General features: G+C 39.8%; 1 long non-coding RNA gene across 2 annotated transcripts in view; it reads right to left on the reverse strand.

The window, feature by feature from the left end:
• Window positions 1-8,649: 8,649 nt before the first annotated feature.
• LOC147835264 (uncharacterized) overlaps window positions 8,650-27,721 on the reverse strand; it is a 49,269-nt gene continuing 30,197 nt past the window's right edge. For both annotated transcript variants that reach the window (XR_015499269.1, XR_015499270.1), the window contains one exon: window positions 8,650-9,634. This is a non-coding gene — a long non-coding RNA (uncharacterized LOC147835264). The remainder of the gene's footprint in view (window positions 9,635-27,721) is intronic.

The raw sequence follows: 27,721 nt of genomic DNA on the forward strand, positions 1-27,721 counted from the left end.
GTTCCAAGAATGTTAAACCTGATGCACTTTCTCGAATTTTTGATCACTCTGAGCGCGCATCATCTCCTGAGACCATCGTGCCACGCAGACTTTTTATCTCTGCTGTCACCTGGGAGATCGAGTCGAGGGTCCGCATGGCCTTAGAAGGGGTAACGCCTCCGCCTGGATGCCCACCGAGTCGTTTATTTGTGCCAGAGGAATTACGGTCTGACGTCATCCGTTGGGGTCACTCTTCCAAGTTGGCCTGTCATCCAGGGGTGAGTCGTACCTTGTATCTAATCAAACAACGATTCTGGTGGCCAGTTATGGCTCGTGACATAAGGAATTTTGTGTTGGCTTGCTCAGTTTGTGCTGTTTCTAAGACTTCCAATCGCCCCCCCGCTGGACTTCTTCAGCCGCTGTCAGTGCCATCGAGACCCTGGTCCCATATTGCGCTAGATTTCGTTACGGGTCTTCCCCCCTCCAACGGGAATACGGTGATTTTGACCGTAGTGGACCGGTTTTCGAAAGCCACTCACTTTATTCCTCTGCCCAAATTACCATCAGCCAGAGAGACAGCGGCTGCTGTCATTGACCATGTCTTTCGTATTCATGGCCTCCCGACGGATGTGGTTTCTGACAGGGGGCCTCAGTTCATCTCTAAATTTTGGAGAGAGTTTTGTCATTTAATGGGGGCGACTGTTAGTCTTTCTTCTGGTTTCCATCCTCAGAGTAACGGTCAAACGGAGAGAGCCAACCAAGATCTTGAACGCATGTTACGATGTTTAGTCTCTCAGAATCCATCCTCCTGGAGCCAGCAGCTCTCATGGGTTGAGTACGCACATAACTCATTACCAGTGTCTGCCACGGGCCTCTCTCCATTTGAGTGTAGTTTAGGGTACCAGCCACCTGCTTTTCCCAGTCTGGAATCCGAAGTCGCGGTTCCCTCTGCCCACGCCTTTGTCCAGAGGTGTCGACGTACTTGGAATAGGGCCAGACAGACCCTCCTTCAAGTAGGTTTGCGCACCAAGGCTAAAGCCGATCGCCACCGGTCTAAGCCTCCCGTTTACGTTGTCGGTCAAAAAGTGTGGCTTTCATCTAAAAATATTCCTCTCCGCACCGTATGTAACAAACTTGCACCTAAATTCATTGGCCCGTTTTCTGTCACCAAGATCATTAGTCCGGTGGCAGTCCGCCTCAAACTTCCTCCAGCGTACAGGAGAATTCATCCCGTTTTTCATGTCTCTAAATTGAAGCCCGTTTTTCATACGGCCATTAATCCGCCCACTCCGGTTCCCCCCCCGCCGCGTCTCGTAGAAGGGGAGACGGTTTATTCGGTTAAGCGCATTCTGGACTCGAGACGGAGGGGACGAGGATTCCAGTACTTGGTGGACTGGGAGGGTTACGGTCCAGAGGAGAGGAGTTGGGTTCCTGCAAGGGACATATTGGATCATTCTCTCATCGATGATTACAATCGCCAGGTAAACTCTTCTGGGAGCGCCAAGAGGCGCTCTTAGGAGAGAGGGTACTGTCACGGTTTATGGATCTGTGTGTTCCTCCTGTATGTTATGTATCATGCCTTGTGTGTTGTCATGTGTGAGGGTGTGTGTTTGTTTACCTTTTGTGTTGACAGCGTGCTAGGATCAGCTGATGTCATCAGCTGACTTATCATCCTCCAGCTGAACCTCATTTGGCTGGCTATAAAATTCCTCCTGTGGTATGTGCTGGTTATCAGTCCGTTGTTGTCCTTGTTTGTCCTTGTTCCTGACTGTTGTCTCCCGGTATCATCCGCTGTCTGTTTGATGTCATCGCTGTGGTCAGTGGCTCTCTTTTGTTTGAACTTTCGTGTGTCCTTTGTTCATTAAAACACTCGCATTTGGATCCTCCTTGTCTTGATTCGTGACAACAACAACAGAGGAAACATGGAGGAGGAAAGTGGTCAGTCACAACAATTTGCTTCCACCAGACCTGAGCTCTCTCTTGTACCCACAGATTCCTCTGAATGGTGGAAGACACCATATATAAACCATAGGCGCAAGCTGCAATGACGGCTCTTTCCCTCCTCCTCTGCCTCAAAATAATTTTTAAATTGGGTGAACTTTGCATATTTCGCAGAGCTTAAAGCAAGACAAGTTCTTGCATCGTGGCTAGTTTGGTGCAGATGCTGAACCCCCATTTACGCCTTTGCAATTTCCTAAATTGTATGGGAAGTGTAAACACGATTCGGATAGGAGTCACAATTAAAAGGGCGTGTAAGCGGACAGGCAAAAAAGTCCGATATAAGTGTCAAATCGGAATTTGGCATCAAGATCTGACATGGTAAACTGGGCCTATGACTAGTCAGACTACTGTTAGATGTCTATTATATTTTTACTGAGGATCAAAATTTTATCTTGTATTAGTCAAGGCATCTATGTTGGGACATCTATTGAATTTAAGCAAACAAATGCTGGGTAGTAGACAGTAATTGACATTTTATCTGCATCTTTTTGCCTTTTTTTGAGAGGTCAGAAGATCAGTCAGTATCTGATGTGACTATCATTAGCCTCATGCAGTGCAACACATTGGTTGTTGATTGTAGACTGTGGAATGTTGGTCCACTCCTTTTCATTGGTTGCTGGATATTGGCTGGACCTGTAGCATGTTGTTGTTTACTCCAATCTAGAGCATCCTAAACATGCTCAATGGGTGACATGTCTGGTATATGCTGGCCAAGCAAGAACTGGTATGTTTTCACACTTGCAACATGGGTCTATGCATTGTCATGCTGCAACTTGAGGTGATGTTCATGGATCATGAATCACACAACAACTGGCATCAGGATTTTATCATGGTATCTCGGTGCATTCAGACTGCCATCAATAACATGCAGCTTTGTTTGTTGTCCATGATATACAATCTGCCCATACCATAACACCACCTCCACCATGGGCCACTTGATTCACAACGTTGACACCAAACCACTCACCCACACGATGCCTTACCTGCTGTCCGCCATCTGTACCTACCCTGTACAATGAAAAAGGAAACACCTCTCCATTTGAGTGAGCATTTGCCCACTCAAGTCTGTTACAAAGATGAATTGCAATCAGGCTGAGACCCTGATGAGAATGATAAACAAATAGATGAGAAATTCTATGGTTATGCAAACCATCCGGTTGTCCAGTTTCAGATAATCTTGGAGGCGAGCATGCTGGATGTGGAGGTCCTGGGCTCGTGTGGTTACATGTGGCTTGCGATTCTGAGGCCAGTTAAATGTACTGCCAAACTCTCTGAAGTGCTTTTAGATATAGCTTATGGAAGAGAAACATTGGATTCACGGTGGAATAGCTGGATATTTTTGCAGTCAGCATACCAATTGCATGCTCCCTCAAAACTTGCAACATCTGTGGCATTGTGCTGTGTGATAAAACTGCACATTTTACAGTGGCCTTTTATTGTGGCCATCCTGAGCCACACTGGTGCAATAATCATGCTGCATCTTGATATGACACCCCTGAGGTGCATTGATTATCTCAGCAAAATAGAAGTGTTCACTGATACATTTCTAGGCAAATGTTAAAATAGGAGCAAAACCAAAAATGTTGCATCCTTGTGAAAAGTATTTAGTCATTTTGCTTTGAAACATCCTAGTTTTTCATAAATAAAGTGCTGCAACTGTGTCATCAAAGCCCAGAAGACTAATTCACTATTGGTTCATATGGATCTTTATAATGGTGTTGTTGGAATCAAGAGTAATACACAATGTGATAAACTTCCACATAACTTCCACACAGCCATGTTAAACCCTGTCAGCATTCTGCCACTCTGGTCTTGTTAATTCTTGTTTTAGTGGCAAGATTTGGTTTAGAGTCCAGACACTAGTTATGTCATGTCTTATGTGTTTTGCTCGGCTTGAGCTTTCTCGAGTCGAGCACTGCTTTTCTGTCATTGTGTTTCTTTTAAATGAGTGCCGTCTCAGTCGCGCTGCGAGGTACGAGCGTGCTTCTAATCGTGTTTTGTGTTTGGTCTATCGGTGTTTACATTGTAGCCCTGTGCTTTAGTGTTGTGTAGTCTTTTATGTGAGCACATGGTTGTGTTGTTTCTTTGTGCCATGTGCTCTGCCTATTGTCTAGTCCCACCCTCCTTGTTAACCCATTATTAGTTTATTAAGTTCACCTGTCTGTTTGATAATTATTTCTGCTTATATTCTACTCATGTCTGCTGTATAAATAAATAAATAAATAAATGAAAACCACAGGCAAATCCCAGAGGAGTCAACATCAGATTAGTCTTCCAGACTTTGGTCTTCAGATCTAGACTGCAGTATTCTATAGCCAACTATGTTTCAAAAACAGCTCGACCATTTTAAGCTGGCTTAATTTCCCAGCTTGAGAGATCAATCTCTACTTCAGTCCATGGAAAATGTAAACTATTTGGTCAACTTTAAATTACTTCAGCTTTCTTCAACCTAAAAATTAAATTTTCTTGTATTAAATTAAGTCTGAACGATGCAGTGACGCAGTAGGTAGTGCCGTCAACTCACAGCAAGAAGGTCAGTTGGCATTTCTGTGTGGAGTTTGCATGTTTTCCCTGCGTTCGCATGGGTTCCCTCCGGGTGCTCCGGTTTCCCCCACTGTCCAAAGACATGTGGTACAGTTGAATTGGGTAAGCTAAATTGTCCATAGTGTATGAGTGTGAATGAGTGTGTATGGATGTTTACCAGAGATGGGTTGCAGCTGGAAGGGTTGCAGCTGCATGAAACATGTGCTGGATAAAGTTGACGGTTCATTCCGCTGTGGTGACCCAGGATTAATAAAGGGCGAAGCTGAAAAGACAATGAATGAATGAATGAACTTAATTATTTTCTTTAAGTATTTTTTTCAAGTTGATCCAATGGTTCACTTGTTACAATCTATTTTTCCAACAGGGATGGCATTCTTCTAAACGCTTTGTGTGTGAGCACATATACATATAAATACCATAAATATGGTAATCATTTAAATGACATTACTGTGAAGATGAATACATACTGGACTGGAAATAATGTTTGATGTCAAATCTCCTGTGAGTAAATGAGTGTACTATTTACATACTGGTTTGAAATCCATCTCTTTTGTAAATGAGCTCTTTGAGATTTTTTTTGTTTTCTTTGCTCACAGATTAACCCGTCACATTATTTACAGTAGAGGTAACACGCCACTCTGTAAAGATGCCCAATTCATAGTTTCCGCATGAGCTGCCTTTGCTCTCCCACAAGACAGACTATAGAAAGCTCTTCATTCATGTGTGTCACCGGTACAGGTTTGGCCAGCACCGTGCTGGACTCTGAGGAGCAATCACTGTACATTTCAGACGGCATCACGAGCCTCCAGCTGCTACCACAGCAAACCCGTGCAGCTCCCTGTCAGTCTGCGTGAGTGACAGCCGATCCCCCTGTGCGACGCTGATTGGCGGTGCCCGCATGGCTGATGGTGATAAAACCAGCGCGCTGCTGTTTGCACCCTTCCCGCTCTTCAGTGCTGTCACTCCGCCCGCCAAGATGACGGCGCTATTGAATCCCGCCTGTTAATAACAACAATGCAATACACAGTGGGCCTACTCTTCCGTATTTCCCTATCTAGTTGATTTGTTTGTTTATTCATGGCCATCTTTGAAATGACTGTGATTTTGAAAGTCCAAGGTGACTTTTGGGCAGGCGCTTCAATATGTCAATAACCATAACTTCACCATGACAAGGCTAAGATAGATTGGCCCTTTGAGCTTCATGTCTGGCTTCATTACTGTCTTTGTGGTGAATTTTCCTCACATAGGGACAGCGCTATGTTATTTTTGATAGATGTCAGGGCCTTGTTTTGGCAGAAACCAGAGGAACAGGTTTAAGCATGAAATATGTTAAATGGTAATTACAAAAGCATAAATTAGGCTTTGTTTCCTCTTTAGGATACAACTCTCAGAAATCTGGGATCTGCAATATTTTAATTATTAAACAAATGAAAACTTATATTTAACAATGACTGTAAATTCATTAAAAAGAACAAATGAAGACAAACAATATTTTTAAAAAATGTGTTACTTTTTTAAATCATATAATCCTTTTAAATTAAGTTTAACATCATGCTTTTATTGTACTTTTAGCTAAGTTTTTACAAGTTTACTAAATATAGAAACTTTTTTAATGTATTTTGGGCAAAGCTAGGAATTTGGGTACAATCATACATTTTAATTTAGTTTTTTTAAGTTAATGCGATGCGGTGGCGCAGTAGTTTGTGCTGTCGCCTCACAGCAAGAATGTAGCTGGGTTGCTGGTTCGAACATCGGCTCAGTTGGCGTTTCTGTGTGGAGTTTGCATGTTCTCCCTGAGTTCACGTGGGTTTCCTCCAGGTGCTGCGGTTTCCCACACAGTCCAAAGACATGCGGTAGGCTAAATTGTCCGTATTGTGTGTGTGTGTGTGTGTGTGTGTGTGTGTGTGTATGTTTCCCACAGATGGGTTGTGGCTGGAAAGGAATCTGCTGCGTAAAAATGTGCTGGATAAATTGGCGATTTATTCCGCTGTGGCGACCCCAAATTAATAAAGGGACTAAACCAACAAGAAATTAAATGTACAGTATGAATGTTAATCTCCAAAGTTTAGCATAGACACATTCTGAAAATGTAGCGCTACGTTTCTGGAGATTGCGAATTATGTAGCCAGAAGTAGGTATGGTTGCATTTTATTTTAAAACAAACGCTAGGGGGCAGTATGATGCCATTCCTTTTCGGGCTTACCAGCTGACTACTTACCACCATTACCAGTTTGTCCAGTTAGCTCACCGTGAACATCATGGTAGCAGAAAGGACCTGACCTGGGTTTGAGTCCGGTGAATAACGGTTCCAGAAAGCAGGTAAGACAAAAACAGAATCCAAAAATCACATAAACAAGTGAATAACAGGGTAAGAATGTGGTAAAATCAGGCGAGGAATGCTTTTTCCGGATTGCTTTTTAAATTTGTCAGTTGGGTTTAGGGAAGTGGGTTGGTGGGTAAATCTCTGCTTTTTAAAATACTATTGGTTGGGTTTAGGGGAGGAGGAGGATGGGTCAGTCAGTCAATCGACAGCGGCCTCTGGTGGATTTACAAGAGAAGAGCAAGTGCGAATGGTAATTGTGAGAGAATTTTGAGATCTGAAAAAGCATACACAAACTGCAAAAAAAAACATAGCTCCTGGGACATATTTGGCAGTTTTCTAAAACTGTATATAGCAGTATGTTTTCAGAATGAGCCTGGGTTGGTAAAATTACAACAACAAAAAAAGTTGTGTCTTTCATGCTGGGCTAGTATGTGACAATGTCACCAAAGAAACAATACAGTATGTGCGACCTTAACTACTGTACCACTGCTTCGCCCAACATTGTTATTTTAGTGGACTGTAAAATGTACAGATAAAATTTGTATTAAAAAAACTGGCAGTGGTGGTTGCTAAAACTTTATCATTAAAAACATGGTAGCAACATTATTACATTTACAGTAAATTATTGTAATACCGTAAAACTATATCTTTCACATCATTACAGGGTGCACATTTACTACAGTCAACACAACATTTTTGTGTAACTTTGTACAGCCTCTAGTAAATATACACACTGACAAAACACAGTCTGACTGGCAAACACAGTTGTTTTCACAGTTTTTTTGGGCCACAAACTATTTTATTTGATTACAGTTTAACCGCTGAATCACGTGGATGTTTTGACAATGTTTTTGGTTTCTTTTCTGAACTTTGAACATCAGAACTGTTGCTGTATGACAACATCTGCTAAAATTTACAGTAACAAACTGATAGCTGTGGTTGCCAAAACCTTATAATAAAAACATGGGAAAAAAAATCTAAATTTACTGTAAATGCCATATTTCTGCCTCCTCAGGTCAGGGTGCGCACTTACTGGCAGGGACGGCGCGTCCATAGAAGCAACCTAGGCGGCCGCCTAGGGCGGCAGTATAGAGAGGGCAGCGTCAGCGACACCTCCATCAACAACCGCGTGTCCTCGGTTATATCCACGCATAGGGCGACAGAATAGAGAGTGCTACGTCCGCGACATCTCCCTCAGCACCCGCGCGTCCTCAGTTATATCTGCGCATAGGGCGGCAGAATAGAGATCCGCGACACCTCACTTCATTTTCATAACCGGTCACTTTCGTTTTCACATTGGGGTTGAGGGCGGCGTGATCGTCCTCTGCCTAGAGCGGCAGTTCAGCTTGCTCCGGCCCTGCTTACTGGCAATACGTTGCACTGTCCATAGTCAATATACACCCTGGCAATCCGACCAGGAAAATAAAAATGTGCATTTTTAGGGTTTGTGATTTCAAAAATGTTCTTCAAATGAATAAAGTTGAACCAATGAAGTCACATTGAATGTTGTTTGACAGTGTCTATGGATTCTTTTCAGAACTGTTGGTATACATGGAGAATGAGGGAGCTCTTGGATTTTATCTAAAATGTCTTAATTTGTGTTCTGAAGATGAACGATTCTTGTCAAAACTAACCCTTAGACTTAATGTCAATACACCAAGGTTTTAAAGTTAACATCTACAAACAAAAACACCACTAAAAGCAGGTGGTGATGTGAAATCCATGATAAACCAAAACATATTTCTTTTTTAAATCAACTTTATGTCCTAGGAAATCACACAGCAGCAGTAAACCTAGGCTACTGACGCTTTTTAAACTGTTTTATTGCCATATCTTGTAGATTCCTTGAATAATGTTGATAACTTCTCAGCAGTAAAACAATATAAGAAACGTAAAGAGATTAAAACAAAGTGTCATAGAACCTAAACTCCGGAACAGAAGAGTATATTGATTCACAACAGGAAACTAGGAGGCGGAACAAGAAACAACATCAGAATTCATGTCCTTCAACAATCCCACAGGAAAGAGACTCAGCTGTGTCCATGTGTTCCTGTTCTGACTCACTCAGTCCCAGCAGGTTACCACACAAAGCAAAAGGAAGCCACACACCTAAAATCTGATCGGTAGCTTTTATTTGCTCAATTAGTACAGGCAGACCTATCTTTAGATCATAGAGCTCGCAGAGAGAGGACATTCCTACAGCGCTCATATGATGTCCACGTCTCTCAGCACCTACTGTAAGCCTACAGCTGTGTTTGAGCCACAAAACAGACAAACTTCACATGCGACAGACAGGATTTCATTCAGACTTAACTACCGTTCTAGCGGCCCATAGTGTGCTAACAGCAGGATAGTGGCTGGGATGACATTTCTATTGTGTTAAAGATAGTTCCCAGTATGCAGCTGCTTCAGAGACAAGTGTTCGCTATTCTTCTGTTATCTGTGTTTGGCTCGCTCGCATCCTCAAGCACAGGGCTAACAAATTTGATGTGACGTGATTTCTTATGATTCTTGATTTGCCATAAAAACCACAGAAAAGCAACAAAGTGTTTTTTTGGCTCAGAGCAGAGGGTTCCAGCATAACACAGATCTGAGATGAGCTCCCCACATATACATCCAAATCCAATCCGTATGAAGGAAAACATCAAAAAGTGCTCTCAGATCAATTGTACAACAAAAGGACAGCTTCTACCCACACCGAGTGTGTTTTCCTGGTCTACTCCTCATCTGTGTCAAAGTGGTTACCAGCTTCTGTTTCCATACCAACCGTTACAGAGTGTCGATTACCTAAAAGACACAGAGATGAGAGAAGCTGCTGTTTTTTTTTTTTTGTTTTTTTTGCAGGTCATTTGATGTGACAATTCAACGGTTTAGAGAAAGTGACTTGGTTAATTACACCTGTAGATCTATGAGGAAGTTTATCACAGTTCAACAGCAACTTTACAAGGGGAGAGTGGGGCACAAAGTAACACTTTTTGGTTTTGGTCAAATAATGAACAAAGTAATGGGGTAAGATAAACCATGTTTTTTTTTTTTTTTTTTTTTTTACCAATAACACACAAGCCTTTCCAACAAAAGAGCACTGAAATTATGATCGCCAGATCAATGGTTTTTGTGCAGTTTTGCTAAAAGTGCCATGAGTAAAAATGTTACTATTTACCCCACCTGCAGGGCAAGTTGTAACAGACAGGGGGTTAGTTGTTACATGCTTACAAAGGCAGATTACACACAGTTAATTTAATTTCTGTTTACTTTAAATAGTAGCTATATATTCTTCAGTAATTGGCTCGTTGTTTATTTATTTGTTAATTGGATAAACACTTTTGAATCTATTTGCATTATTATCCATTTATCCATTATTATACAATGCATTAATTTGCATTATTAGCAATATTTTTTTTTCAATTTTCTATTATTTATTTTCTACTAAAACATTTTTAATTAAAAAAGTTCTCAACATTACACTCAAAATTCAAAAAAAGATTTTGTTAGTTTAATTGGTGTCCAACAATGTGCAGCTTATTTGTAACACCGTTACAACTAACCCCGCTGTGTCATGTTTTCCTCAAAACTGGCTAGCAGTCACTATGTGTTACTTACATATTTCAAAATGGTTTAATCTTTTAGCCTAGAAGACTGTGGCCACAACGATGTAAGATTTTACTAACATACTTTCACAGATTTTATTTCAGATAAAAAAATATCGACTATAATAAAAAATACTTTTATTCTGCAAAAATGGTTTCTCCTGTGTTTCTCATCCAAATTTTGCTGAACTTTTACAATAACTGGCAAGAAGACGTCTGCCGACATTGTGGTGAAAACCTCGGAAGCATGCTATGATTAACCCTGAGCAAATACCTTAACACTCTGTGATACATTTAACCCTGCGTTACTTTGTGTCATCAGAAGATAATGATAATTAATCACAATAAATAAAGGTTTGATTTTTGTTCCTGATGCTTCTAGAAACCAGATAAGTAATTGTTACTCAGAGAGAGGCGTTGCTCTCTGGAGAAGTTAGGACTAGCTCAACTTTTCAAGCGCCGATGGAAAAGTCAGCCAATCAGATTGCTGTATGCAAATACACCATCTAGACAGTGGCCTATTGTTGATTGAGTGAGTAGTGGGTGGGGATTTTTGCGCATCATTCTCCCATGGCAAACTAATGGTAAAAGGGTTGTGTTTAAGAATATTGTGCGGGAAGCTGTCAAACAGACGTCATCAGTGAAGAACAACCATTCCACAAATGGTCAAACGTTTATTAAAGATTACCAAAACAAACTTTTTTTTTTTTTTTTTTTTTTTTGCAGTGGATTAACTTGTATGTCCAAACTCGGTCCTAGATGGCCATTGGCACAATATTTTCTCTGTTTATAAGTACTGTTGAAAACATTGGTGGTGTTTCATTTGGCTTAAAAAAAAAAAAAATCACAGAGATATTTGAGTTGTTCACTAAATTCAAAAGGTTTTTATTTGGAGCTGCTTGATTGATTATGTGCATGTAAAAGGAACTAATCTTGCAATGTTAATTCAGTGTATATAGTCTGCTTATATTAATCATTTAACAAACACATTTTGTCATTTTGTCAAGTTAAAAGAATACCGCAATATTGTTGTTATTTTATCATCCAGCCCTAGTTTGACCCATAAGATAAAAAAGGAAAGAAAAGAGAAGGCTCTCATGGAATTTAGCAAAAAGCATTTTTGGTGGCTCACACAGTAATTCACCCCCCAAAGACATTACTGTAATATAACTGTATAAAAAAAGGAACTTTCTGTCTTGAGACCGTCAAAATGAGTTGTGGGTGATATTATGGTCGGTGTCACCCGCGGCAGGGTTACTTATAAAAAAAAAAAAAAAAGCTGAGTCCATGCTTGGCCGCAAATAAGTTTTAAGTGCAATAAAAATGAAAGAAGACTGTGAGGAATATGACAGACTGAGTACAATCCCTGCTGTCTGCTTGCCTTTCCTCAGGCAAGGATTAACCGGCTTTAACAATATCCATATTCCATAATAAAGCCACCTGACTGCAGTGAGGGAGGCAGATCTCTAACCTCTTTGCTTTCTCTCTAATGTCATTTTTCCTCAGGTGCACAGCATGTAGTCAAAAAGTATGATTAATTTTAAATTAGATAAGTCCCCCATAGACACGCTTATTGACCCGTCTCACTTGTGTATAGACTTTCTGTAAATTTCTCAGAATTGATTGTGAACTGAAAAGCAGGTTTATTTTTGCCAAGAGAATGTTTTAGTGCAAAACGTCATGTAAGAGCAATGTACAAAAAAGGAGCCTTTATTACACTTAACAGAACATATGTTTTCATTAGTAAACTTTATGCAGTTCTACAGCATATGATTGTATGCTACTTTACAGAGAAAAACTTCTATTGTTGGCGTTTGTAAATTTTTATACCAGTTTCTAAAAAAGAACATCAAGTTTAATGTATCATACACACACTACCCCGACAAAAGTCTTGTCGATCCCAGTTGTAGGAGAAACAAGCAATAACTTGACTACTAGTTGATTATTTGGAAAAAGTGGCAGAAGGTAGATTTTTTTACAATGAATAATCTATTGAACTGCATCCCAATCATCACAAATGCTGCAGAAGACCTATTGGAACCCAGATTGATCCAATATTCTCACAGAAATCAGTCAAGTTTAGTGAAGGAAAAAAAAAAATCACGGTTTGGGGTTACATTCATGCGAGAGATCAGCAGAGTGGATGGCAACATCAACAGCCTGAGGTATCAAGACATTTGTGCTGCCCATTACATTACTAACCAGAGGAGAGGGCAAATTCTTCAGCAGGATAGCGCTCCTTCTCATACTTTAGCCTCCAAATCAAAGTTCCTGAAAGCAAAGAAAGTCAAAGTGCTCCAGGATTGGCCAACCTAGTCACCAGACATGAACATTATTGAGCATGTCTGGGGTAAGATGAAGGAGAAAGCATTGAAAATGTATCCAAAGAATGTTGATGAACTCTGAAAGTGCTGCAAGAACTCTTTCTTTGCCATTACAGATGACTTTATTAATCAGTTATTTGACTACACCGCACCATAACTTTATATTCTATACTGTACATTGTTTCTGTTCAGTGGCAAGACTTTTGTCTAAGCAAATTCAGACCTTACTGGCTTGATTAAATCATTTAAAATCAAGGCATAATAATATTTTATTTAGGTAAAATAAGAGTAAACTATAAAGGCCTTGGCCTTTCATATAAGCCACTTCTGAAACCAAATGATCAACTAGAAGTCAAGTTAATATTTTTGTTCCTAAACTTGGATAGGCGACAAGACTTTTTTCAGATAGTAAATATATGTAGTGTCAATTTATTTTAATATCATATTTTTACAATACTTTTTATAGTGTCCTTTGGCTTTGGCTTTATAGCATGCAGTCTATAAAGTACCCTTTCCATATTTCAAGACACAACTGATCTTAACACTGTTTAGAAACTAGGACTGAACAATTAGTATCCCCTTTACCTTTTGATCTATGAGGTAGTATAAAAACATCCTTTTAGTTTCAGAACTTAAAACTTTTTTGTTAGCTCAAAAACAACTTTTACTGAAACCAAGCTACAGGAGCAGAACCACTTTTTTGTTTAGAATTCAAAAGCAATAACCAATAAACAGTGTTTCGAAAGCAAATGTAAGAGAAAAGGCTCTGTCACCACACAGTTTTACCTTTATTTTACATTACTTTGTCTCTTTTGGAACTTTGCTTGAGTGCTCTGCTTCTCAAGTAAAACATCCAGAAATGTTGTCCATAGACAAGAGATAGAAAGGTGAGGCAAACACATACAGTATTTAACTACAAATCATCATAGAGCCCGTAAGCTGGTTTATGGTATTTATTCAATGTTTTGCAGAGTGCTATATGGATGCTGACCGGGTGCAGGTTCAAGCTGAGATGCATGCAATGCTCTTAATGCACACATATCTCACCCCACACTACCTTTCACATTGCTTACACTGGATCCATTGAGAGCATAGTGTCTGACATTGCATGTCTGTGATATGCAGTCTCATCTTGCAAATTCAAGTTTGCATCCAGATATTATTGATTTTGCTTGTACAAAACTTTGTACATAAACTTGCAAATGGATTTTTTTACTAGACTATCACTTTGTGTTCATAGTGAGACATTATGTTAAATCTAAAAGACAAAAACATCTTTTTCTGAGGGATAAAAATCTTTAAAGGCGAAATTACAACAGCAGATTGTGTTTCTGCTGCATCCTGTTGTCACAGTGTTATGCTGAATGCAGTTGTTGGAGGAAGTATGGGAGTGTGCTTATTTTCATTGGCGGTTTCCGTGGAGCTTGACTGCTATAGTCCCAGTTGAGTATTTTGCAGCGCTGCCAGACGTGGCAAGAAGTTGAGTTTCACACATGAACACCATCCAAACAATTAGTTAAGTCCCGTGAGGGTGACATGTTTGTGTTGCATATTGTATGACAAACAGGAAGTCATGTGGTCAGAACTATCATGGGGGTGTTTGTGGTGAAAAATGTCTTTAGGATAAATCTCACATTCCTTGACAACAGTTAAATACACCAGCGAGAAACAATTCTCTCAAATCCCTACTGAAAAATGATACCAAACCCTTAAACCCTTCTCATTTTCCAGGATGCTTCTATTGACCTCTGGGTGTATGTCCCTAATCTCACCCTGACCATCTGCGAGTGCACGAAACACCTCCATTAGATCCAGTATGACCACGAGAATGGCCGACCCCCGCTGTGAGCCTTCTAATCTTGGGTATTATGTCCAGTCTGGCACATCCTACTGGACATAATACACCAAACAAAGGGCCGAATGCTGCAGGCATTTTGCTGAACCTCATTCCTTTGAAAAAGTATGTCCGCTGGCCTCAGTGATTCTCCATGGAAAACAAATTACCTCAAAATCACAAACATGTCTTCTGGCAGCACGAGTTAGGTCTAGTCAGTTGGTTGAAGCACTGCTCGAAGACAGGCACATGGAAAGACCACAAAGCATTCAAGCAGAACTGTGCTTTTAAAATGTAAGACAGGATCCTTTTTTGATCGGGCCAGCTGCAAAGAATAGCGGTTAGGGGGTGGCATGAAAAGGGCAGGTGTGTTGGCAGGCTGAGATGGGCATGAAGGAGAGAGAGCAGATGGGGCTTTCTGTCCATCCTTATGTGCTGGGTGTGTCTTTGGTAACTGCAAAGTAGGCCACACTAAACAAAACACACATGAAAAAGTCCTGTTGGCTTCCTCAAAAGTCTAGAAAATTTGTTTTATGAAGAGGAGGTGATCCTTTATCTTTTGTTCCAGGCATCCATAGCAGCGCTTCCATGAACATGAAAATCCCTTTGAGAGAGCGCACCATGTAAGGAGTGAGGAGAAAGGGGGGCGGAGACGCTGGAAGCCACCGAGCTGAAGAACTGACGTGCCGGAACGGTGAATTATTCCCGCCATCCTGACCGGCCTGAGAAAAGCTGCCGTCTTCTCTCTCTCTGCCCTTTTATTTTCCACTGACGTGTGTACCAGCCCTCTTTGGCTTGCGGATATAAATATTTAAAAAGCAACTGCACTGTCTCATCAATCTGCAAGTCAGTTGCCATTACAGCGGGATGCATGCGGATTTGTACTTGCTAATGGACACCTAAACAGGGTCTCATTCTTTGCTTTCCACACATAAGACGGCGCGTTCGTGTTTGTGTGTGTGCTCAGACGTGCACGCAGGGGGAAGATAAAGACAGTCTGCCCTCAAATTAAGACCTGTAGCTCGGTTGCTGTTAATCCTTCCTCCCCCTCAGTGGCATACGGTGCCAGTGCGCTGCGTAGACCTTAATAAATGTGCCGACGGTGAGCTGCAGTGAAATGTAGAGCTCATAAGAAACCAAAGAGGCTAATAAGTCAGACGCCATGTGGATTTAGTGTACAGCACACGGCGCGATGGGATGGAGCAGCCACATATTAGAAATGCCAAAGAAATTGTTCAGATCCATCAGAGAAGCGAGAGGAAGTCTGGAAGAAACAATAAATTGGGAACGAGGGTCTTAATTTTATTCGATGTAATAAAAATAAAATATCCACATGCCTATATGCACATACAGAAAGTCGTTACATTTCCAGTCTAAATTTAAAACCCCGGTCACATAGACTGATAGCACACCAAAGTTATGATGATTTGAATGAGATGTGTTGTGAATGAGATGGCTGTTAATAGTATTACAGAGAGAGTGTGAAAGAATGAATCGTAAAGACAAAAGCCTTCAAACGACTTGACAATCAATAAAGAAGCATGGCCATAGATTTGTGTGCTGCTGAGCTTAGTGGAAGGGCTGAAGGGAACTAAACGTTATAGCCTTACCAAGTCTCCTGACAAAGAACTGTCACAGTTACATGACCACCTACAGGCGGTAATATCATCAGAAGAGAGAATTTTTTAAAAATGTCAACAGTATAGTGGGATCACTAGCAAAATCATCACATTGTGATCATTATTTTCATCATCACTTTTATCACAAGCATTCTTACTGTTATCATCACCATCACTTCCATCAGCATTATAATTGTCACCTCACCATCGCATCATCATCATCACCATCACTATTATCAGCATTAGCATGTTGGTCATCATTGGTCATCGCAACATTATCACCATTGTGGTTACTATCTTCATGTAATGTAATGTGTAATTATATAGCGCATTTATCATTTATGGGCATACACCCAAAGTGCTTTACAATCACAAGAGGGTCTCTTGTGTCCACCAGTGTGCAGCTTCCACTTGGATGATGCGATGGCAGCCACAGGACACGGCACCAGTGTGCTCACCATACACCAGTTATAGGGGGGTGAAGAGACAGTGGATGGGGATGATTGGGAGGCCATGATAGGTAAGGGCCTATGTAGGGGATTTAGCCAGGACACTGGGGTTGGACCCCTACTCTTTAGGAGAAGTGCCATGGGATTTTTAATGACCACAGAGAAGACCTTGGTTTAACGTCTCAACCGAAATATAATCATAATCAAAACAACCTCACCATTACCATTCCTCTTCACAGTTTAATTGACAGGCAATCTGACCAATCAGAACACCTGAATTCTGTGTCATTTTAACAGCCATTAACATGAAAAATGATGAAAATGTGCATGTATGGGATTTGCAATGCAGACAGCAGGAACCCAAAAAGGCTGGGCTAAATACAATTTTATCCTCCCAAAACCTAGAGAAGTGAGTGAAATGGATGGCTGCGTCCGAAACCGCATACTTTCATACTATGTAATACGCTAAAAAGTTTGTGAATCAAGAAGTATGTCCGAATTCATAGACTTAAAAAAAATGTATGCCAGAAGTAACCGGATGACCTACTACGCCACCCTAGGTAAACCCCTAGAGTTTACCCACCCCTGGGTAAGCTCTGGCCACCCCTGTGGTCACCCCTGTAAGATTTTTCTGTTGAGATTATTAATTGAAATGTACTTATGTAAATTCCCAACATTTCAATAAATAAATAAAATTTAGCCACTAAAATATTGTTGGTGCCACTGACATAGCTGATTCACTGCATCTCCCCCTCCCCCAGTGGCAGATTTAGGCCCAAGAGGGGCATCTTGCTGAGGGCGGAACGTGGAGACGGTGCGCAAAAAAAAAAAAAAAAAAAATCCCTGGTAAAAGCATTGGGATACGATTTCCTTTATGCAAGTGTATTAACTTCGAGTGGCAACCCCTCTATATATTTTTGTATTCTTTAGAAATGTCATAACTAATATTCATGCAAAATATTTCTTAAGTGATTTTAGAATATCATTCCAACTGTTAAATTGTTCCCAGTAACATTTAGGATAGATTTCTGTTGTTCATTTAGAATAATAATTGTATAATAATAATTAATTTCACAACACAAAATAAGAATTACCAACATCTTTACATGACTATATTACATAATGTACATCATCTTGTTATTACTATTAGTATTATTATTGAAATATCACCATCGTCAGCATCATATTATCATTGCACCAATGCCACTATCATTATCATTCGATCATCATCATCATAAGGATCTTCAACAGCATCACCAACAACACAGCAGGGAATATAATTAAATGTCCATAAACACTCTGCACCAGTATCTCACCCAGTCAGACAGAGCATAGCCTCACCTATCAGTCAATTCAGGCTGGATTGTGCATGAAAGAAGGTCAGAGAATACTTTATTGTTCATGTCCAGCTGTATGCCCATCTTTTTATCCTCTGCTGGTATTTTCCTATTTTGGCGGTAGAGAGTGTTAGTTCCAAAGACCTGTTCGCTTGCAGTGCTACAGTTTTACCTGTGAAAAAACCTCACCGGGATGATACTGCACTAAAGCTTCAGTCTCTGCTCGATATATATTTCACACAATAAAAACAGATCGCTCTGTGACTCAAAGTGTTGGTTATGGCACAAAACAGTACCACCAAAGGAAACGTCTATTTGAAAGGTTGTGTTTTTAAAAGGGAAACACTCTCCACATTCCCAGACTTGCCTTGTGTTGCAGAATGTGAAGGTGATTTCATTTGGGCATCATCTGGTCAGCAGGTAGGTCACTGCATTGATTTTATTATTATTATTAAAATTATTATTTTTTTTTTGTCTGTAGTAAAACAATTCTGTTTTCCTTTCATATTTTAGCCTATTATCAAAGATGTTCCTTTCACCTCAGGCTGAAATCTCATAGGGGCACTTGCTGGCAGCAACATTCAAGCCTAAAATCACAATTAGCCACTCTCTCTAATCCTGAATTTCCAGGGTTCATATGATACAGCCAGTGTGCTAATGTGCACAAGTGTGTGATAAGTGTGGTGAAAGTCCTCTTAGGGCCTACTCACACTATGCCATCCGTACCGTGCCCAGGCCCGTTTCCCGGATCGTTTGAGAAGTGTGAGTGCGCTGAATCGGGCTCAAGCACGGTTCACTTGGCCGGCCCTGGCCCGGTTGGAAGAGGTGTGCCTGAGCGCGGTACACTTGGGCTTTGGCGCGGTACGCTTGTGTGTGAGCGCAAAACGCGCCAAATCCTGAAACTGAAAGCGATACGTGACTTTTAAGGGGTTGTTTCATATGGATTTATTAATCATTCTTACTGTTCAGTGATCGCAAATGCCGTAGTTTATTAAAGACGAGAACTCCTCACAGCATGACAGCTGCGCACCTTCAGCAGACCTCCTCATTCCTGCAGCACGAGAGCTTAATGATTGTTTATGAGCACCAAAAGTGGCGGATCTGTCCGGTGAAATATCTGACTGCGTGTCACCGCATCCCTAAGGACTGTTTGGCGAAATATTTGACTGCATATCACTGCGTAACAAACGACTGAAAGGATATAACTAGAGAAATCTCCACTATGCTACTGGGTGAGAGTGTATGGCAAGCCGTTTTAGCATTTAAACCATGTTCTGACTATCCATAAATATATTTAGAGAGAATTATATTTTGACTAGTCATAATTATAATTCGACCAGTCAGATTGGAGATATCTGCAAATATATTATTACTGACTAGTCATATTCCTCCATTGACTTCCATTGAATATTTGCAGATATCTCTAAATGAGTTTTGACTAGTCACAATTGTAATTAGAGATATCTCCAAATGAATTTTGACTAGTCAAAAATCCAATTCAAGATATCTACAACTGTAATTCGACTATTATCTTCAAATATATTTGTAAATATCTCTAAATATGACGAATTAAAGATATCTCCAAATGTTTTATGACTAGTATAAACTCAGAGATAACTCTAATTACAATTGTTACTAGTCAAAATTCATTTGGAGATATCTCTAATTACAATTGTGACTAATTAAAACTCATTTAGAGATATCTGCAAATATTTTTCAATAGAAGTCAATGGAGGAATATGACTAGTCATAATATATTTGCAGATATCTCCAATCTGATTTCGTACTAGTACAATTGTAATTGCAGATATCTCTAATTGTCATTCTGAGTAGTGGAATTATAATTATGACTACTCAAAATATAATTTGAGATATCTCTAAATATATTTATGGAGTCAGAACAAAGATTTAAATGCTAAAAAGGCTTGCCATAGAGAGAGCTTCACTGAACAGAGCAGCAGCGATGACGTAAGCGTGCCGAAGCCCGATATGGTGTGAGCGCGGGCCGTCGGGGGAGACGGGAGGGGGGACAAGCGTGCTTTGGCCTGGTTCGAGGCAACTGTACCTAGTGTGAGTACGGCCTTAGTTGTGATCTCTCTAATCAATGATGACAGAGGCCTAAGAGCAGAATAATTATTTATTTTGTTCCTAAAGGTACAGCACTCGGGGGAATACATTCAACATTTCACGCATTCTTTTAGAACGGCAGTTACAGTTGCCAATAGGTATCAGTTTATAATATTTTTCTTTTATCTTAATTTTTATTTAACAGAAAAAGTAGTAAAGTTTATTTATAAACTAATTTCGAAAGGATCACATGCTTATGATAGCCACAGCCGTATCACCCTGCAGCCCAAGACTGGTTACTCACTAAACCCAAGCAGGACTGAGCCTGGATGGGAGAATACTTGGGAAAACTAGTTTGTTCTTGGAAGTGGTGTTAGTGATGCCAGCAGGAGGCACTCATTCTGTGGTCTGTGTGATTCCTATATGTCCCCGTGAAAGTGAAGGGAACACTATATTGTCAGTAGGCGCAGTATTTCGGATGAGACGTAAACCGAGGTCCTGACTCTCTGTGGTCCTTAAAAAATTCCATGGAACTTCTCATAAAAAGTAGGGGTTTAACCTCGATGTCCTGACCAAATTCCCTCCATTGGCCCTTACCCATCATGGCCTCTCAATCATCCCCATCTACTGAATTGCCTGTATCACTAGTTGGTGGTGTGAGCGCACTGGCACACTTGTCCTGTGGCTGCCGTCACTTCATCCATGCTGCATCTGTGTCACATCATCATAGACGGTGCACACTAGTGATGGGGTGGAGAGAACCCCCCCCCTCATCATCTTGGTGAAGCGCTTTGGGTGTATGGCCATATACAGTAAATGGCAGGCAGCCCAGTGATTAGCGCTGTTGCCTAATAGCAAGAATGTAACTAATTAGTCGCTACTGAACCAGTCGACATTTCTGTGTGAAGTTTACCTGTTCTCACTGTACTCGCGTAGGTTTTCCCTGGGTTCCCCTGTTTCCTTCCACAGTCTAAAAACCAACCACCTAAGTAAATTTAACATTCTAAATTGGCTCCATAGCTGAGCCCTTAGTATGCTGTATATCTCTCTTTAGCCATCCCTAAATTTGTCATTACCCATAAATAAGCAGTGGAGTTTATTGAGATCTACCTGAGCTCATTCTCCCCTGGGGAGGTAGGGGGCCCAGGGCTTGAGCATCTTATGAGATCAATTCTCTCTCCCAAGACAGGATGCCAAACAAGCTTTATTATTAATCATCAGCTAAGTGTGAACCCTTAAAACTCAATGTTTGGAATCACAAGGGTGAGTAAATAGTGAGTTCATTTTAATTTTGGGGTTAACTATCAGTTTAACCTTCAGTGCACTAAATGACTCCACTTTCCTCGGAAGTCGCCACAGAGGAATGAACCACTCTTTTAATGGCAGATGCCCTTCCAGCTCTGAGAGTGCACCGAATCATAAACTACCAATGCTGGGAAACACCCAAACACTCTCTCAGTCACTCACACACATACATTACAGCCAATGTACGTACAATAAGTTTGAAGATGTCCGCCGACTTGTACAAATTAATTCATCTACCTTTAAATCAAAGCTTGAAGAAGGCTACAAGATCATCTTCGAGGGTTATTAGTATGACTACATTATGCCCTATGTTAACAGTGTCCAGAAGCGCTGTTGACTGCTCTTGGTTCGGAGGCATCTGGGAGGACCATCACACAGTGGAAACATGTGTGGCCAGAGGAATCAGTAATTCAGGTATTGTTTGGGGGAAAAATAAATGCCATGTGCTCCTGACCAAAGAAGAAAAAGATAATCCCGACTGTTACTAGCAACAAGTCCAAAAACCAGGGTCTATCAAGGTATGGGGTTGTATCAGTACCCTTGTTAAAGGTAACTTGCACTTCTGTGATGGCACCATTAATGCTGAAAAGTATAGAGATTTTGGATGCTGCCATGTTTTCCAGGGTCATCATGCATATTTCAATAAGACAGTGTAAAATCACATTCTGCACACTTTACAAAAGTTCTGGTTGCAAAGGAAGAGGAAACAGGTACCTGACTGGTCTGACTGCAGTCCTGACCTGTCTCCAATAGAAGATGTGTGGTTCATTTTGAAGCACAAAATGTGACAACGAACACCCCGTAGTGTTGCCCACCTTAAGACTTGTATGCAGGATGAATGGGACAAAATTACACCTGAAACACTTCATCACTTAGTGCCTTGATTCCCTAAATGTCTTTTAAGTGTTGTGAAAAGGAATGAAAACATTACAAAGGGCAAGAACCAAAATGAAACAAACAAACAAACAATAAAAATCATGAGGAACATGTTAAATAAAATGAAATGTATTGTCTGCAAGGAAATACAAGTTAAAGGGCCATGAAACCCCCTTGTTTCAGCAGGGTGTTTTCACACCTCTACTTTGGAAAAAGTCAGAAAAGTGGGCGTGTCCAGCTCTGTTTAGGGGGAGTGTCGGAGGAACTAAAGTGGGATGGTGTGGGAGTGTTTATTTGTGCAAGCGCGAGTTTCAGAGTCAAAATACACACCCACACAGACAGGAGAAAGTGATGGTGTTTAACCTACATGGACATCTGTAGTCGAATTATTTGCCAAATTATTAAATGTTGGACTTTAACTGCAGTTTGGCTCTTTCATTCAGGGAATTCATTCATGCCTCTCGCGACAAACGAGATATTTGATTCGAGGAACTGCTGCAAGCGTGTATTTTTCATGCAATGTTTGATACCGCACGGCGAATGAGAGAAAAAAAAACTGCATTTCCCGGAAACTTAGATGCACACGGCAGGTAGTGTCACAAAGCCGCGTGTGTTATTCCGGTCACAAAATGCGGTGCTAACATTTCTGCACTCAGTGCAATAGTTAACTTAATTTGATACGAACAAACTGAATAAACAAAGAGCACTGGTCGCTCACTTACCAAATCTGTAGAGACAGGACAATCACCAGCAAATAGAGCCGCGTCTTTATGAAGAGAATACTACAAGCAAATCCAGATTTCAGCGTTTGCAGATGAGAACAGCTCTCAGGTAAACAATAATCCTCCTTAGACACGTAAGTTATTGTTGTCGCGCGTCGCATACACTGTTAATCCACACGTGATCCAGATAAGCTCTCACAGAGAGAAAATGAAAACGAAACTTAACAGCAGCAAACTATAAAAGCAACACTTCACGCTTGTTTTGCCAACACAACGTGGCGTCTTTGTGGTGTAAACATGGTGACAATAATGAATATTAATGAAGTTGCACAATAGAGAGCGCTGATTGGTTTGACCCAAGCCTTACTCATGCATTAATGCATCACACTGTAAGACGTAATAAGACTCACTCAGGCACAGACTCCCAGTCTGCACGCTGGAATACAGGCTATTATGTCATGGCCGTGACGCAGCTTCAAAAATTCGTTTCAAACAGGAAGTACAAATTTGCTTGAAATAACGCAAAAACAACCAATTTACACTTTTTAGTGAAATATAGGTGTCCTAATAGTGTTTTTAGCAGTGTGGGACACATATACGACTGTCAACAGCTCAAAAAATGTGTTTTGGTGTTTCGTGACCCTTTAAAGAAAATTTTGAAATCACTATCTTTTTCTGTTTTCCATTCTGTCTCAACTTTGTCTGATTTGTGGTTGTATTAATGCAATGGTTATCCAAGCTAGCTCCTTTGGGGTTTCAAGGTATAGGGCCCTATCATACACCCAACGCAATGTGGCGCAAGGCGCGGCACAATAGTCTTGCTAGTTTCAGCTTGGCGCAAGAGTCGTTTTGAGGCGTTGCGCTACGCTGTTTAAATAGCAAATGCATTAGCGCTCATATATGCGCCCATAGGTGTTCTGGTCTAAAAAGGAAGGCATTCTGAGGCGCACTGCTGGCGCGTTGCTATTTTGAAAAACTATAATAGATTTTTCATTAGACCAAAACAAACCCGGTCTAAACTCTGCGCAAACCTGACCTCGCTTACGCACTGCTTAATACGCACAAGAGAGCAATAGGCAAATATCTTTACATATGAAAAAAATGTAAATATTAAGGATATATATATATATATATATATATATATATATATATATATATATATATATATATATATATATATATATATATATATATATATACATATATATATATATATAGGATATAATAAGAATAGATATAGGATATAAATATAAAGGATTAAAATATTACAAAACATATTTTCTAGCATACATAAATATAAAAAATCACTGCTTTTAAGTCTTCTTCATCTCAGGAGGCTTTTTCAGTTCATTCATAACAATTTGCTTTTGTATATTGTTATTATTATTAGCAGTATTATTTATTATATCCATATTTATGTTTGTTTTATTAAAAACAAGCTTAGATTTGCTCACCTGTCAGGTTTTAGATCATATGGGGCACAGCATGTGTTTTAGGATATGACTCAGGTTTTTGAGCACACTTTGTTATTATTGTTCATTTATGCGTTTGCTGGAAATTAGAACTGAATTTAGAAATAGTTTTAAAATGAATATTTGCACTTTACAAACAAAATTATTTATTTATAGACTAATTGATGTCTGTGCATAAAGGTTTCCCTATCCAAGAGTGAATGTGAAAGAAGATCCATTATCTCTCATTCTCACACAGTGGATGCTCTGTTTAACAGTTTTCTGTTAAAAAAAAAAAAAACTGTTAACTGTTTGCTAGTAAAATACTCATTTTTTTCCACTTAGACTTACTTTGCGTCCTGTAAATAGCAAATGCGCTCTTGGCGCGACACAGCTGCCTCTTAAAGGGAATGGGAGATGAGACTCTAATTGGTTTATTCTCAAAACACACCTATAACTCATTAAGAAAATAAACTCAACCCTTTTAGATCATGCGCCACGGCGCAAAGCAGATTTTCCCGTCCTTAAATTAGCAAAAATGCGTTCTGGCACGCCCTGAAAGCGTTTGCGCCCTGCGTTTTGCGCTCTATGCATGGACCGTCAAAATAGAGCCCATAATGTCTAACAAGGTGAATATGATGGTAAAAGCTAGAGCATGATGCTTCAGGTCAATGAGGAAAAGAGAGGAACCTCATTGAGTTGGAGAACTTGACCTAGTAACCTTCTTGCAATGAGGGGACAGTGCTTCATACTGAGCCACCATGTCACCCCCACTAAAACACTCATGCATATAAAATGATAATGACCCAAATACATCCAGAAAACACAATTTACATGGACTATTAAAAAGATAGACGGTGAACGTATGGCTGCATATAAAGCTTTTCCCATTACCTGATGAACTAACACTTAATTCAGATGATTGCTAGGAATGCCCAAACACACTTTTTAAATAAAAATCTGTTTACCTTCTGCTTCCACTGCCTTTTGGAAAAAAAAAAAAAAAAAAAAAAAACACGAAAAAGCCCACCCCACAGCAAGTTTAATGGACTGTCTACAGTGCAACTGAGATGTACACACAAACGCACAGCTGCAGGTGTGCATACTGTTATCATATCGATATAGGGCTTCAGTTCATTTAATTGAACTGATTTAGAGTATCCTGCTCTGGGCACATATTGAGAGAATTTTTTAAGCTCAGGCTCACTGAGGTGCCACTGTTTATTAGATGTGTTGTCTTTATTGTTGAGACAGTTTAATGGAGCCACCTGAGGGGAGCCCCGACTCATCTCAGTGGTGAGCTAACAAGCCACTATTAGCCATGCTATTCTTCTAATGCCATATTGTCCTGCACAGCACATATCAGACTCAGTTCTATACCTAGATAGAAAGCAGATATTTAGACAATTTCTTTTTTTTTTTTTTTTTGATTGACAAGACTCTTATATAAAACATGCAATCAAATCAACTTATTAATATGTCATGATCTACTGATTTACTTTTGCCATGTTAGTTAATTAGTTTTTAGTTATTGGTGACTATTTATCAGCTTTTAGTGTTTTCCCCTCGACATGTCCTGTTGATTTAGCAAACATATCAGTGCACACTTTATTTTGATGGCCCGTTTGTTGAATTTAAATTACATTGCATCTATATGCAAACTAATTCTCATTAGATTATAAGTAGACTGTTAGGTTGGGGTTAGGGTTGGGTTAAGGGCTAGTGTAAGTTGACATGTACTTGCAAAGTTTTTATGGTCAGTTAAATGTGTGTTTAGCAGCAGTATATGAACTGATATTAAGCAGACAGTCAACTAATACTCAAGTGGAACATCAAAATATAGTGTTGCTAAATATTACAAGGAATATTATATAATTAAAGTTGACTTTACTTTAAAAAGTGAGCAAATCCTTTGCCTTAACCACTTAAACTCTGCTGCTATTTGGGGATTTCCGCCTGGATTTTGCATACCCAAATTTAAAAGCTTCCCAAATCCACATGCAGAGGTGTAAATGCAAAAATTTGGTATCATTTTAAAGAAAACCCTTTGAATTTTCATAAAACACTATTTAAAGTGTTTAAAATAACTGTATATGTCGTCAGTGTTATAATAAACACCTAAAAAAGACGCGCTTTTTGTATTTATTTTATAAACTCAAATTTGAAAGTGTAACTTTTAGGTTCTGTGTGGTCTAGCGTGCTGTAATTAATTTTGGTGGTTCCTGCACATGTCTGTAATCATAGGAAAAAAGAAAAATGTCTCTACCATAATCTATGCAAAAGTTATTGTATTCCAACTGATAAGAGGTGCTGTACAAGCCACAGGGACCAATCCTTGTTTACATATTTCACTATTCTTTTGTTTGATCAAACATAATTCACTTTGTTTGGACCACATCAGACATATAAAAGGATTACTTATGCACATCACCTCAAAAACAGAGGAGAATGGCCCTGAAGGGGACAGCATAAGGTAAGAGATGACAGCTGTCTGTGCTATCTGGGGCTGCTTATTGATCATGAATGTATTGTTTACATTTCTGCGCCATGGAAACACCACAATTCATTCAACAACTGTTTGGCATATGAATATAATTCAGTAAAAAGAATGCTAGAACTGTATGAGCACCGGCAAGAGCTTCATTTGAGCTATAACTTGTACAGTACATGTGTCATATGAAAAATATGAAAATGAACCAATGTAAAATACCTAGCTCGGGTATCCAAAATACTGTGTATTTAAGTGTAAATAACTTTTATACAGTAGAATAAAAACCAAAGTGATGCATATGTGCATAAAATATAGATTCTACACTTTCAAACGACACCACTTACGGGGGTCTGGTGCAACGCTAGCTGGTGCAACGTGGCGGGTTAGCAGAGTTAAAATGGTTAAAATGATGAAGTAAATGTAAAATATGTGCATAATTATACAAATAAATGGTTAAGTCAACTTAACAGTTCCAAGTTAAAACTGGGTTACTCACTGTAAGTTAAGTAAACTTATCACTTTTAAGGCAACAGTTTTACAAAATCTTTATGCAAAGTAATCAATCCTTTTTTTAAATTAACAAATTCTTACAGTATACTTTACAGAAATTTTAGTCAAATTATGAATGCACAGATATACCAAAGACATGAAACTGAGGCCCGTTGTTTTCTCATCCATGAACATCCCCTTAAAAGTTACAGCATTATAAAATGTACAGCCCCATGTTGCAAGGATCTGTACACAATTCCTGGAAGCTGAAAGTTCGAAAGTTATCACTCGACTGAATGGGCATAATCAGTGGTTATCAGCTG

The sequence above is a fragment of the Danio rerio genome, chromosome 9, assembly GCF_052040795.2.
Source record: "Danio rerio strain M-AB ecotype USA chromosome 9, GRCz13ab, whole genome shotgun sequence".
Lineage (NCBI taxonomy): Eukaryota > Metazoa > Chordata > Actinopteri > Cypriniformes > Danionidae > Danio > Danio rerio.